Source organism: Castor canadensis, chromosome 16 (genome assembly GCF_047511655.1).
Source record: "Castor canadensis chromosome 16, mCasCan1.hap1v2, whole genome shotgun sequence".
Taxonomy (NCBI): Eukaryota; Metazoa; Chordata; class Mammalia; order Rodentia; family Castoridae; genus Castor; species Castor canadensis.
The window spans coordinates 12,841,497-12,857,425 of record NC_133401.1 but is presented as its reverse complement, the minus strand read 5'-3'; positions in this window follow the sequence as shown (position 1 = coordinate 12,857,425).

The following is a 15,929-nucleotide window of genomic DNA, read 5'->3' as shown; positions in this document are numbered from 1 at the left end:
ATATCCAGGAACTTCCCATAAAGCACACATTTTCAAAATGCTTAACTCATGAAAACATTTTGGCCATTGGAACTGAAATGAAGGAAGACTACTCTTAGCAAATCTTCGCATGCAAGCTTTCAAACAAACATAATTATTTTTTACTATCTATTTTACAGAGCGAAAGAACTGATCTGTGGGGTTTTTTAGGGGCCCACTAAGAAGTAATGAAAGGTAGTTTCAAATGTGAAAGATATCCCTAATTTTTATTTTATTTTGTTATTGGGAGATGGCAAAAATCAGGGGAGTCAGATACCAGTTAGAATCAAGCATATCTGAGAAATGATACTTGATTACCTAGTTAAAGTGATAAAACATTTAAAAATAAACAGAAATGATAACACAATTAGAAAGAATCTTAGCTCTTTCATAAGTGGGGAACATTGTTTTCTTCCTTAAATAATCACTTCTGTAATAAACTCAACATAAAGCACAGGAAATTATTCTGGTAAGAAACAGCATCTTTGCTGTTTAGGCAGATTACATAAAGTGAAGAAAAACACTTTCTATTGAGGACAAAGTCATTAATGATTAAGCCTAAGTGGCAAGCTCTTCAAAGTTGAACAAACTTTGCTGACATTTCAACATATCTCATAGCTTCTCTTCAAACTCAGGAACTGTAAACAGAGGTAAGTTAGATGCACTTTCCCAATTTTTTCCTTCATTTTGCTCTTTTCTATTCTAGAACAAGCTGGTACCTTGCGTGAAGACAGCATCTCTCTTGGGACCAACAAGGTTAAAACAATTTTCATATTAATGCCAACATGTTACTTATGTAGAAGTATAATACATTCATCACTGCATCTTCAAATGAATCCATAAACATTTTCATGATTTCTCATTCCCAACATCCAATACTATAAATATAAATAGGCTCAGCACAATTTTAAAAAAGTTTCTTTGGGGGTCCTTATTAAGAGGCTAAAAAGAAAAACAAAATAAGACCATTGCTTTACAACAAAACTTACTCTTTTCTTTTTCTCCAAAAAAGCATGCCTACACAATGTATTTCTCTAATATTGTTAATCCTGTTGTAAGGTGAACCACTTACAGTAATTATAGCTTTTAACCAAAGTCACTAATTTCTATTTCACAGAAAAAGGCAGTCAAGTCAATAGTTGAGAACTGTGTGGCACACACCAGCATCCAGAAGACTAAGAAAGCTAATGGCTTCTATAGCTATGCAAATCACTCTCACACCTTTTTAAAGTGACAAATTGAACACATTCATTTAATGGGACTTCACTTCAGAATGTGTCTATTTCATATAAAAATAAGAAGAAAATTTGTAAAATCTTAAAATTATGCTCAGAAATCACTGATGCAGGATTTTGCTTTATTTAGAAACTACATAGGCACCCAATGACTACTCATTAAATTTTAATGTAAGTCCAAAGTTCTAACCTAAAAATCTTTGAGGCAATCTTCAAACTGATGTACTATAAAACCCAATTACTATTGACATAAAGTTTGTCAGAATAATGATGCAATCTCATTAAACAAAAGTTTATAGTTTTTAGTATATTAAAGGTTTTACAGAATTAACATTGAACTTTTTTGTTGAGTACACCTGAGTAGTTCAGAGGAGTAAAGTGCACACCTTTATCAAGCTTAACATTTTGAACATGTGACTATTTTTATTAACCCTAAATTATTAAATTAGTCTCTTTTGCCAACAATAGATGCTGACTCTGTGATTTAACTTGGATTCTTCAGGCATTTGTGAGCTGGAGATATGGCTCAGTGGTAGAGTGCTTACCTAGCATACAGAAGGCACTGGGTTTGATCCCCAGCACTGCAAAAAAGAAAAATTATTTTTGAGCTTCTGTCAGAATAATATAATTTTATTAGTAGTAGTATTTAAAGTATTAGAAGTTCTAAAGTCCTTTCCTACTATAGATTTTTTTTGTGTGTGTGTGTTCTAGAATTTCCTGTATTAGGGTTCCTATAGAACACACCCAATTATGTAAGACCTCATTTTTTTTACAGCAATAAAATACAACTTACATAATATTTGCTATCTCAGCAATTTTTAAGTACACAGTTCAGTGGCATTAAGTGAATTCAGATATGTAACCATCACCACCATCTATCTACATAATTCTTTTTATCTTGTGAAACTAAAATTTTGTACCCATTGAACAATAACTTCCCAGTCCTCCCTCCCTCCAGCCCTGGAAAGCACCATTCCTCTTTCTGTGTCTCTGATTTTGATTACCCTAGTACCTCACATAAGTGAAATCATACAGCATTTATCTATTTTGTGATTGGCTTATCTTGCTCAGCCAACCGTCCTCAAGATTCATCCACATTGTATCTTTTCAGGGCTAAATAATTTCCCCTGTATGTACATACCATATTTTAGTGTTTCCATTCATCCACAATTGGGTTGGTTCTGATTTTAGCTATTGTGAATAATGCCGCTACAAATATGGGTACAAAAATAATGCTTTTTAAAGGTAGTTTTAGGGACCAAACTCAGGGTCTTTAAGATGCTAGGGAAGCATCTACTAGCAAGCTACATCCCCAGCCCATTGTATAAGCATAACATACAACTTTTATTATTATTTTAGCATGGCATAATTACTTGAGATTTATTCATGTTGTATTTATGAATACTGAGTTACTGAGTCCATTGTCTGAATATACTATAGTTTACTTATCCATTTTCCTATTGATGGACACCTGGACTTCTCCAGCTTTTTTTCTTCCTGAAACAGCTTTTTGTTAAGCAACAAAGCAGAATTGCAACACAATTTCAAATATTTGTAAATTAGGTCACAAAAGGGATGCAAAATGTTTGCAGGATGACTATAACATCTTCATCCCGCTGAAGTCATTCATCGAATCTCACACTAATAATTTTAATCATTATTCCACGATTAAAAGTAGCTCAGATCTAATAATCATAAGCTATCTTAGTGGATCTCTTTTTCTATTATAACATTTTAATATTACATTGCTTTACCAAATGGAATCTACAAACTAAATTAAAAAAAATTGTTAAAGAATAACTAAAATTCCTCAAACCAAGTAGTTGAACTTACAGAAAATTCTGGGAGAATAGATAAAATACACGATTAGCAATTATTATAACATATAAAACTCTTCCATGTACTCATGGTTCTGATGCCAATATGTTCTCAAAAGTTAATTAGGTGGGTATACAAACACACATAAGGTCAGTGAAATCCCATCCACTTTCGTATCTATTCCCCACAAGATCTGCTCTGAGCTGGAGATCATACAAAGCTGGACTGAAAACATTTGGACTTGGTGACTACTTTTACCAAGTTATTTTCCTCAAAACTTTCTGTTTCTAAAGACTTTTGAGCAGAATTCCTATCTGTGCAGATACCAAGTGGGTTATTTTGTGCAAAAGGAAGTTTTTAACAAATCTTCTCAATTTGACAATTCAGTTTCAAAGAAAAGATCTTCATTTTTGATAGTCTCAATCTATTTTCAATTGATTAAAGAGAAACCAGAAATCCTATCTTATTACTAAATACCAAAAACAAGCCTTAACTAAGAAAGTACCTTATTTTGCTTAAGTTTGAACAATTACAGTTCAGGTTACTCTCACAGGTGATAACTATTAACAGTTACATTTACAAATATAGAACTGTTTTTTTCTTCAGGGGAAGCAAAACAGGGAGGAAGAGGCAAATGGAAAAGAGGCACAAGATGGCGGATAGGGCACATTATATATATGGTTTTGATCACTTTTTCATAACATGTTTATTTGCTTATATGTCTTACTAAGTAAGCCTATGGTAAATGACATTGCTAAATCTATATATCAAAGAAAATTCAATAAAACATTCATCTTCAAGTTTCATAAGTGTATGTGATTCTAATTGTAAGGTCTATACAATACATTTGCTTATTTTTATAGACTAACATAATTCGCAAACTTATGGAAGGTCTCCTGCTATTAGTTAATTTTGCTGAGATCTGACATTATCTTCATCAATATTCAATGATGCCACAAGCAAAACAAAGGTACTGTGACTTGTGGAATCTATCCAAGTTTTAAAGAAAAAAAGAAAGCACCGATTCCATAAAACAGAGGGGAAATCAATCCCTTACTTTCTTTTGCTTTTTGTGTCAGTCATTTCAAAAATACCAGAAGTAGAGTTGAGGTTTTCTATATATTGTCCAAGAACTGACTTTTCTGATTTTAGCTTCAGATTTTCTTCCTTAACTGCATCTACTCTTGCAGAGAGGTCTTCAACACTTGATTAATAAATCATGTTTTTTCCTCCACCAACTGCATCCATGTCAGCATTCATCCTCTGGGACCAAACAGACTTTTCTAGCTTTTGATTACTATGAATAAAGCTGTGAATGTTTTTATGCAAGTTGCTTGTGTGTGTGTGTGTGTGTGTGTGTGTGTGTGTGTGTGTGACTGAGAGAGATACAGAGAGACAGAGACAGAAAGAATGCAAACATTTCTGGTTTCTGACTTCAAATTTAATCTGCGTGACCCTGGGGTTTCTAAGTACCCAAGATCAAACATTTGCATAAGAGTCCTGTCCCCCAAGTTCCTTCCACCTCTTCCACTGCCTTCTGAAACTGGGTCAGGTGAAAATCAAAAATGCTGAACACAGTTTCCAAGTACTGACACTGTGCGAAGCATCTCCATTTCACAGTGGTTAAGACCAAATCAACTCACCAATTGTGAGGTGACAAGTCACCTCACGTGTCACAGCCAAAATTACTTCAGATGTGAAGCAACTATTACCACACCTTCCCCAGGGTTGTCCCAAGGACTATGCATTCAACAAGTAGGCTCAACTATTATTATTTTGACTGTCAAGTGTTGAAAGACACACAAACAAATGAGGCTGCAATCCTGACTCCATTTATACTGCTGACTTAGTGACATTGAACAAGAACCTTCTGCCATTAGGGCCCCAGATTTTCCATCTGCAAAATGGGGAGACAGGATGAACTCTTATAGTTCTTACCCAGTTTTGATAGATTATGGACCCTGGTAAAAATGCATGTAATTCATATCATTTTGCATAAAATTTCAGGAAGTTCCAAGACCACTCCATCAAACTCAATCACAATTTCCTATTAGAGAAACTTCTGTGATTTTCTCTGTCTCTGTCTAGGGTTAGCTCCATGTCTCTGCTCCTTTGTTTCAGTGGCTCATAGACAGTTTTTAATCCCTCACATTTGGAAATCTAATAAAAATCATGGATTTTATCTCTAAAACAAAAGCATAGGTACACTCTGATGGAGGCCACCAACAAGTCCCTAAAATCTGTTTTTCCTTCTTCCATAAAACAGAAACTCTAGTTTATCATTTGGAAAAGGTATTTTTTTCTTCCAGCAGTGGTGCTAGGGTTTGAATTCAGGGCCTTGTGCTTGCTAGGTAAGTGCCTCCATCACTTGAGCCCCACTTCCAGCTCTAGCTTGTCATTGGGTGTATGGCTTCTAGAGTTAAATAATATCCTTCTCCCAGCCACATCCACTGGTAGATGCAGCAACATAACTAGGTTATGTGATGCACATAAAAGGAATGATTTAACAGTCAATTCCACTTGAAAAACTGAGGAAGAAGGGAGGACTGGAAGAGAGTAGAGTAATAAAGGCAGAGTTGTGAGTGCTTGGACTCAGGGGACACAGTGAGAGCATGCGTCAACTTATAATTCTAAAGGTGCTGGGCATGGTGATGCCCACCTATAAACCTGATACTTGGAAGGCTGAGGCAGGAGGATCACAGGTTCAAGGCCCGGCTGCAGAATGAGATGCTGTCTCAAAATAAATAAACCTAAGGAGAAAAAAAGAAAAAGAAAGATAATTCCAAAGGCCACTCTATCTGAAATACTAGGCATTTGTGCAGTATGTAGAAGAAACACAAGTAGGAGGAGTGATTAATGAAAGAAAATGTGAAGAATGAAGAGATGGAAGTGAGGGAATGGAATGGGGACGAGGCTGGTGAGTTGAGGAGAGGATATTTCAGCAAGATGCCAAGCACTATGTGCTTGCACCTTCAACTTTGTGAGCTAGCTGCTATAACAAACAATCCCCCAAATCACATTGACTGAATTCAAGAAAGATGTATGTCTGTCTTACCTAAAATCCATGCAGCTGGGCATGGTGGCATGCACCTGCAATCCCAACATTTGGGAGGTGGAGGAAGAAGGATATTGAGTTGTAGCCCAGCCTGGGGCTACATAGCTAGACCCTGTCTCAAAAAGAAAAAACAAAACAAAAGCATGGTGATGTTTCTGGCCCTAACCTAGCTACAAAGGATGTTGGGAAATGTAACTTCCTGTGTGATCAGGAGGAAGAAGCAGGACTAGGGAAAACCCAGTCAGACTCTACCACAATGCCCTTTTGGCATCTGATTTTCACAATCCCCTTTTACTGCCTTAATACCAAATCAAATAGGAGTTTGTAATTTTATGAATTCATTGTGTAAGCAGAGTTCTGCTTTACTGAATATGACTTAACTTCCAAACTGGACTGCATGAGTGTTTGTACATAGTGGGTTTTGAATATAAATTCAGGACATCCACAGAACCTTCTAATTCTAGCCATAGTTCCTGGGTCATATCTTCTGGGCAAGAAATTTTGCATTTTGTTTGTTGCTTTGATTTGGGTTTGTTTTGGTCTGTTTGGTTTGGTTTGCTAGGGATTAAACCCAGGTCTTTTGCATGCCAAGCAAACACTCTACCAGTCAGCTACATCCTCCAGCCAAAGAAGAAGAATTTTAATGACCCTGCCTATGAAGGATCAGCCTGGAAAATGAAAGGAACTGGAAACCATCATGTTAAATGAAATAAGCTAGACTAGGAAAGACAAATATCGAATGTTCTCCCCATATGCAGAATCTAGACCAAACAAAAACAAAACCAAAACAAAAAAAAAAACCAGACACGAACATAAAACAATATAACAATTTGGGAGTGGGAACTACAAGGAGGGGAGAGGGCAAAAGGAGAAGGTGAAGGGGGGGGGTGAATATGAGCAAAGTACTTCATATGTATGCATGAAAATAAAATAATGAAACCTATTAAAATTATTTAAAATGGGAAGGTGGGGATAAGAAAGAATAATATAGGTGGTGAGTCTGGCCAAAGTAAATTGTATTTATGTGTGGAAATATCACAATGAAACCCCTTTGTACAATTAATATGTGCTAATTTTAAAAGGGGAAGGGGGAAGAATCAGCTTGGGCAAACTGGTGATTTCTGGGACCACCTAAGCTGGATCTTCCCAAGGAGCCCAACCCACTCCACACTCAATGGAATCCTTTCCATATTTTAGGTCTGATCCCATAATTTCCATATTAGCTTCCTAAGGGTACCATAATAAAGAACCACAAACTAGATGGTTTAAAGCAGTATAAATTTATTGACTCTCAGAAGGCAACAAATTGAGGCTAGAAATCCAAAATCAAGATGTCAGTGTGACCATGAAAACTTCATCTCTTCCTAGCTGGCTGCCAGCAATCCTTGATGTGCCTCAGTTCATAGACATGTCACTCCGATTTCTGTCTCCATAATCATGCACTGTTCTCTCTGTGTATCTATGTCTTCACATGGTGTTCTCTCTATTTTTCTATTTCTTTTATTTTAAGGACACCACTCATTTGATAACAGCATGATCTCACCTTGAGTAATTACATCTGTAAACACACTATTTTTTAAATAAGTTTACCTTCTGAGGTTCATGGTGGACACAAGGTGATGGGGGTGGGTCCCATCACAAGGTGCTAGGGCTGTCTAAGTCCATTTGAGCTTGTACAAAAGAAATTATTTTATCACAGTCCTGGAGACTAGAAGTCCAAGATCAAAGTGTTTACAGGTTAAGTTTCTTTTGGGACCTCTCTTACTAGTCTGCAAATGGTTGCCTTCTCATTATGCCTTCACATGGTTTTCCCTCTATGTGGTGTCTTTATGTCCAAATTTCCTCTTCTTATAAGGTATTAGCCAGATCATGTTAGGGCTCTTCCTAGTAAGCATACATGTTGAAAGGAGACTGGTATATGAGTAATGGCAAAGAGCCCAGCCTGCATCACCCAGAACTGTCTAGAAACCCAGTTTTTGACCCAGTTCTGCTGAGTCTTCTCCCCACAAGTCTAGCTCAGTGTTCTTTTCTTGTCTTTCTCTTTTCTTCTAAAATTGGGCAAGAATACCAGATCCCAACTTCTCTACTCAAAAAAAACCAAAAAAACAAAACAAAACAAAAAACAGCAGAAGATAGCTCAGGGATCCCTGAGATAGTTAGACATGAAAGGAAGGAAAGTGGACCAATCAGAATAAAATTTCCTAATATGGAAAACATGAATATGAGGGGATGAAACCTCTGTTACTGAATGCTTAAAAGGTTCAAAACTAATAGAAGTAGATAAAAGCAAGGACTAGATGGAAGGATTGTGATTGAATGATGGAACAAAGGATGAGTAGATGGGAGGATGAATGAGTGAGTAGCTGTATGAATGAACAAAAAGAAGAAAACAAATCATTAGATGTGAATAAATGAATCACAGAATGGCGAATGCATGGAATATTGGATGCATAAATAACTGATTGATGAACTAGATGAAATGATGGAAGAAAGAGTGGATGGATGATTAAATGGATAAATGGTACAAGGGAGGAATGATGAATACAGGATGAGGATATCAGAAGACAAATATAGAAGAATGGATAATGTTGGAATGGTATAGTTTGAATTTGAGATAATTACTTGGCTAGATGTAAATGAATGAAAGAATACCTGGATGATAGGAAGACTAATGAAGGTAAAGCTGAGTGAACAAATTGATACATGGGGCCACACTGAAATCCCAGCAGACAGAAGGCTGATGTAGGAGGAGCATAAGTTTGAGACCAGTTATATGTATTCAAGACCAGCCTGGGGTACGTAGAAAGACCCATAGTGAGACCCACAGTAAGAAACAAGAAATTGGTAGAAGGGCAGATAAGGATGAATGAATGGATCTTAACAGCCACAAGCCTCTCTGAATCTGGAGGTATGATTCCCTATAAATTTGGCTTTGGGTGTTCAATTAGAAAGTTATAAGAGAAAAGGATGTTGTATTTATTAGTTCAGAGACTTGAAAATGACAGTGAGTTATGCAAGTTAGCAGCTTATCTCAGATGTGCCAGTCTGAGTATAAGTCATCAAAGGCTGATAAGGAAGCTCCATTCCTAAGAATGTAGGTTTCTTCTGTCTTTTCTCCACCATTCCTCAAGACATTGTCCTAATCTTCACAGTTGAAGATGGCTTATCATCTCCATGCTGTATCTGCATTCCAACCAACAGGACAATAGGGAACAGGGATGTAAGCACAACCTGGAGGTTGCACATATCATTTCCCCTCAAATCTCATTCACAGTCTCAAAGTCATACCTACCTACAAAGGACACTGGGAAATATAGTTTTTCTTTTAAAAGTCTTGAGCTCAGCTCAGAATCAGAGTTTCTATTACTAAAGAAAGAAGGGGAAAATGAATATAGAGGGTGGGAATCAACAGTGTTTGCTATAAGGATGAGAGGATGGATGGATAAGAAAAAAGGGAAACATCTGAAAAGATTGGGGTTGATGTACTCATAATTATGAAAAATTGAGTGGGGGAAATGGAGTCCAAGACAGTTCCCAGACACAGCAGAAATAAATGCCTTGGAACATCTTGCTGCTTATGTTCACATGCTCTCAGATGGCAGGGATCATGTATCAACAGGAAGAGGGTAAGGAGCTCTCACATCTTCATGGAACCAGGAAGAAGGAAGTGCCCTTGGCCATGGACCATGGTTACAATGACCCTGGGGTTCAGGTAACTAGAATACCTTTGGATTATATGTCCTAGGAACTGGATACCACAAGGGAACTTGCATGGTTGTGGGGTTATATAACTTCTAGTCTCTCCTTTGAACATAACCATGGAATGCTTAGCTCTTGGAGCCATTGTCTTATCTTCATCCCTTTATCCCTTTTTTCACTCACATTCATACCCACTAATTTTGTGTCCCCTGAGAACATAACTAAGGTTATATTCTGGGGTAAAGAGGAGGTAGGATCAAGTCATTCCTCTGCTAGTTTCTTGGTGTATGTGATCTTGAATGGAATACCTAATTTCTTTGAGCCCTCAGTCTCCATTTCTGTAAAATGAGAGTACCAATAATAGTATCTCCTGTGCAAGATTGCTGCATGGAATTAAATGTATTTAAAGCCATTAGTGCAGTGCCATTTTTATTATTTAACAATCTATTCTTTAACTCTAGTTTTGTAGCCCTTTGAAATCTAATCTCAGAGAAGAATTATGATAAGTGGGGGACAATGACTACAGAAATGAGGCTGAGTAGAAGGCTGAAGATTGAACTGAGGTAGATGGTAGGTACTGGGTAGTCTTCAGCATGGACTGTCAATCAAGTGCTGGATCTACAGGAGAATAGGGAAGTTCTGGAGCCTCCCATGTGTGTGCCAGCACTGTGCTAAGTTCCTGACTTTCCCATTCTGACCAGATCCTCCTGTCTGTGTGTGATTCTCATTTTATACAAGAACAGACTGAGATTTGCCCAAGAACGCTTGACTTTTAAGGGGTACAGTTAGGATTAGGTAACCAATTTACATGTTCAGGAACTATCTCCCAGTGATGCAGCAAGGCACTTCCTTCCTGGTAAAAATCCAGAACCAGTGGGCTGAGAAGGAAGCCAGGCATTCCTCCTTCTTTTTAAAAAATTTTTTATCAAATGTTTGTATAATTTCAATATGAAAAATCTTTACATACATATTATTAAAAGTCTCATAATCTGAGATGGGTGACAAAGGAACAAGAGATGAATGACATGAGCCAGTGCTCTCCCAAAATTAACATGGACCCTCAACTCCCCAAATGTACTTTTTGTTGAAAGGAATAAATGCCATATTTGTACTTTGAAGATGATTACTCAAATATAGTTAGAACCCATATTCAGTGACTTTACATTGGCTAACTGGGTTAAAAAATCTCATATGTATGTCTAAATTCAAGCCCTGGATGTGCTCATCAGGTACCTACACCCAGTGGCCTTTATCCAGACTTAGGCATTCCTCCTTCTATTCTTAAATGCATCACTTCTGGTGCTTAGAAATTGGATTCTATAGGTCTTGTCCCAACTGAAGACTCCCTAAAATCTCCACTGACATCTTAATTCTGTTGCTTTATTTTTTTCCTGGGGGGAAAAGGGGGGGCTTGGGGAAGAAGCTGGTACCTTTTTTTCTCATCTGGGAAGCTCTCTATCTCTCAGACTGGACCTCTCATACCCTCTGGTCCTGTATTATTCATTTTCAGACCATCCCAGGCAAAGGAGGCAGTGATCTGACCTTGAAACCTGGGTTTTAGGCTCCAGGCCCAAACTCCAGGGGTTCCAGGCCCAAACCCAGGTCCAGCCACTTACCCTACATGCAAAATAGACAGGTAATTGTACAAGGCAAAGAAAGAAGATTTATTATGTGGCACAGGCAGCCAAAAGTAGAGACAAAGTAAACACTTCAGCCCATCTTCAGGGTACAGACATGAACTTTAGGTTTAAATAGTCAAAAATTAAGGTAGGGAGTGAGAAATATGACAGTCTCAGTCACAGGAGTGGCCTGGTTGGCCAATTAGCTCATTCCTTGTTTTGGAAGGGGTCCCAGAGAAGTTGTTAGCACTGTCATCACTTGTGGGGAACAATATGATCAAGGTAAACAAGTTATTTTTGCCTGGTGGATGGTCTGTCCTGTCCTGAGGAGGTTTTGCTGTTCATTCTCTCTTGTAAAGATGTTATCAATGAGTCCTGTCTTTCTTGGATTCCAAGATGATTGCAAAGTGACTGCAGAGCAAAGAATACAGATAGAAAATGGAGGTTGGGATGCTTAGCTTTTATGCTGCCTACAGTTAATTCATAGTCTAAGTAAGGAATCAGTGCTTTTCAGCAAAAATAGTTTAAGTATCTATTATAATCTCTCCACCCAATTCAGGAAGCACAGAGTTGGAGGAGGTTCTATGAGGTCAGGATGATAGACTGAGGAAAAGAGGGAAGGATAAGAATGAAGGGAAAGAAGAAAATGTTCCTTCATGAGCTCCTTATCATCTTTCACTACCCCACAACCCTGGATTCCTAACAATGCCTTAATGATCTCCACTTCCGTTCTTCTCATAGGCGGTAAGCCAGAAGAGAATATATCTGGGCAAAGAGAATGTGTAAGTCAGAAGAAAACAGGAAAAAGAACTTTGAAGGAGACAGAAAGGGAAAAAATAAAAAGGGGCTGAGAGAGACAGAGACAGAGAGGGAGAGAACAAAAAGAATTCTTAGCTCAGAAGCTAAAAGACATAAGACAGAGGTAAGAAGGGAAGGAGTAAGAAAGTGAGGGAGGGAATAAATAACCAGGATCAAGAGAATCAGGCTATTCAAGAAGGACATAAGACACAGATAAAGGGAGAGACAGAGATGGAAAGAGTCACATACAGAAAAAGGAAAAAATGGACAGCCAAGAAAAGACGCTCACCCAGAGATGTGTAGACACAGATGAAGTCTGAGAGACTTAGAGCCACCAAAAGACCTAGACAAGCAAGAAACAGAGGTTCATTCTTCTTTATGGCTGAGTAATACTCCATCATGTATATGTATACATCACATTTTTAAAATCTGTTCATCAATTGTTAGGTACCTAGGCTGATTCTGCCACTTGGCTATTGTGAATAAACATGGATGTGCAGGTATCCTTCTTGTATGTTGACTTATACCTCTTCAGATATATGCCCAAGGTCATAGTCCATAGTAGTTGGACTAATTTACATCCCTACCCATAATCCCACCCTGAAACTTTGCCAGCATTCATTATTGTTTGTTTTCTTGATTAAAACCATGCATTAGGATGGGGAGGGGAGATGAGAGGTGGAGGGGAGTGAAGAGAATCAAGGTATGTTACTTATGTGTGTATGGAGACAATATAAAGAAATGCACTAAGTATGGTTTTTAAAAGAGAGGGGAAGTGGGGGCAAGATGGCAGATTGTTGACATTCCTATAGCCTAGTGGCAACCACCTACTCCATAAAAGAAAGATCAGAGAACCCCAAAAGTCTCCCATGAGGTCTCATAACCAGCGAGAGACAAAACCCTCTCCAAATCCTCAAATAGAGAAACAACTAACCACAGGAAGAAAGGAAAGAACCACCTGCCTCTCAACACTCCTAATCCCCCACCCTTGAATTGCGATGCAGCTCCAGGCTTCATTACTTGGCAGTAAGTCCCGCTACTGCCACACACAGGAATTCAGAGCTCCATGCTCCCCCCAATTCATGATCTGCTACTTTCAAGGAAAGTAGAGGAAATGACAGGGAAACCAATACCCCTGTGTAAGCAGGTCCCAAGACTCCCATTGCTCCAAGGGCAACAGAAGGTGCAAGCCAGCAGGCTCTGTTCCCCCAGCAGCATCATCACAGAACTAAGCTCTCTGAAGCCTGTGTGGGAGACCAGCTCTGGAACTCCAGATGCTTGCAGGCTTTGTTCTCCTGAGCCTGCAGCAGCGCCATAAGACTGCACTTCCAGAAGCCTGTGTAGGAAATTGGGCTCCAAAACAACTGCTGTCTGCAGGCTTGGTTCTTCTGAGCAGGCAGCAGTGCCGCAGAACAGTATACCCTGAGGCCCATGTAGGAAATCAGGCCCTGGAACACCTATTGCCTGCAGGCTTGGTTCTCCTGAGTGTGCTGCAGTCCCACAAAACTGCACTTCCTGAGGCCTGTAGGGAAATCAGGGCTGGGAACACACACTGCCTATAGGCTTTGTTCTAAGCCAGCAGCAGCTGCCATGGCTCCTGGTAGCCCATGCCCCAACACAAGTAGACCCCAAGGTCTCTGCTGCCTGGTGGGCACCAGACCATTCAAACCTGCTGGCCTTGCTGCCATCAACTTTCTACACAATGCCAAGGACCTACCACCACACACCCAAGTGAACACCAGGCTTCAGACCTTGCTATTCTGCTGGCACCAGGAAGCTTCCTTCCCCACAGATCAAGGAGACCCTGCACTCCACCCATTCCTGACAGCAAGGGAGTCCTTGTTCCTCTATCAAAGAGTGAGAATGTCAGATTCTTCATTGAGGGGAGGAAAGTTATAACCTGCTACTCTGCAGGTGACAAGAGAAGCCCTGTTCCCCCAAGATACACAGAAGCCCAACACTTCACACTGCACATAAGTGGATGAGAGTCACACCTCTCCTAAGAGCTGGAATCCCAGCTCCTCAATGAGTGGCAATCTGCTACTCTGCTGGTGCTAGGAGGTTTACCCCCAGAAAGCACAGAGACTCAGAACTCCCCACTGTTACTGCAGGAGATCCCCTATGCCCCCATCAACAACTGGGACCTCCAGCCCCCTCATTGAGGGGAGAAAAGAAGTAATTGGCACCACAACAAGGACCCTGCAAAGGATAACATATCCAGCATACCCTTCCCTGAGGAACACTGCTGGTGCTCCAGGAGAAAAAAAATCTCAAAACCCCAACTACAGGGGCACAAGAGATTAAAATCATAACCAAAACCAACTCCAGATGTGGAAATGAAACAGCAAGACCACCACTTTCCATCAAAAGCCAATTCTGCCACTAAGGATCCAAACAACTACATAGAGGAAGAGCTATCAAATAATGGATTCCAAAAAACCATAGTAAAAATGATTAATGACCTCAAAAAAGAAACACAAAAGTTAGTATTTGACTTCAAAGAGAATGTGAATAAACAATTAAATGAAATCAAAGAAAATACAAACAGATAAATGAACTTAAGAAAACTAACCAGGATATGAAAGAGGAAATCAATAAAGATACAGAAACCCTGAAAAATAATTAATCCAAAATAAACAACTCAATATCCCAAGTATATATCACAATTGAAAGCTTGGCAAACAGAGCAGAGCAAGTTGAAAATAGAATATCAGGAACAAAGTAGAGGCATTAGACTAAATAGGAAAAGATCATGAAAAAATGCTAAGAAAATATGTACAGAACATGCAAGACATCTGGGACACCAAGAAAAGACCAAACTTATGAATCATGGGTGTAGAAGAAGGAGAGGAGATGCAAACTAAAGGCATTGACAACTTATTCAATAGAATAATAGCAGAAAACTTCCCTAACTGTGAGAAAGAGTTATCCAGGTGCCTGAAGCTTACAGAACACCAAACCATCAGGACAAAAAGAGAAACGCCCTCAGAGACATCATAATCAAAACACTTAGCACACAGAACAAAGAAAGAATTCTGAAAGCTTCACAAGAGAAAAGACAAGTCACATATAAAGACAAACCCATTAGAATAACAGCAGATTTCCCAACTCAAACTCTAAATGTAAGAAGGTCATGGAAAGCCATAACCTAGACCATGGAAGAAAGCAGCTGTCAACCCAGACTAGTCTACTTGGCAAAATTATCTTTCCTGATTGCAGGAGATACTAAAACCTTCTACAACGAGGAAAAGCTAAAAGAATTTGCCAGCACCACAGAAGATACTTAAAAAGGGAATTTCACATAGAGAAGGAGAGCTAGAGTGAGACAAATAAATTCAAGAAAAAATAAACCCTTTTGAGCAAGCAGACCAGTAAACAAGGTATAACTAAAATTAAACAACAGGAAAACAAAAATAACTGGAAACACAGGCAACTCTAAATATTAACACTAACACTGAATGTAAATGGCCTCAATGCTCCAATCAACAGATATAGAATATCCAATTGGATTAAAAAACAAGAACCAATCATATGTTGCTTACAAAAGACTCATCTAACTGAAAAAAGTAAACACTGGATTAAAGTCAAAGGCTGGAAAAATTTTTCCAAGCAGATGGACCCCATAAACAAGCAGGAGTAGCTACATTCCTATCTTACAAAGTAGTCTTCAAACTAAAATCAATCAGA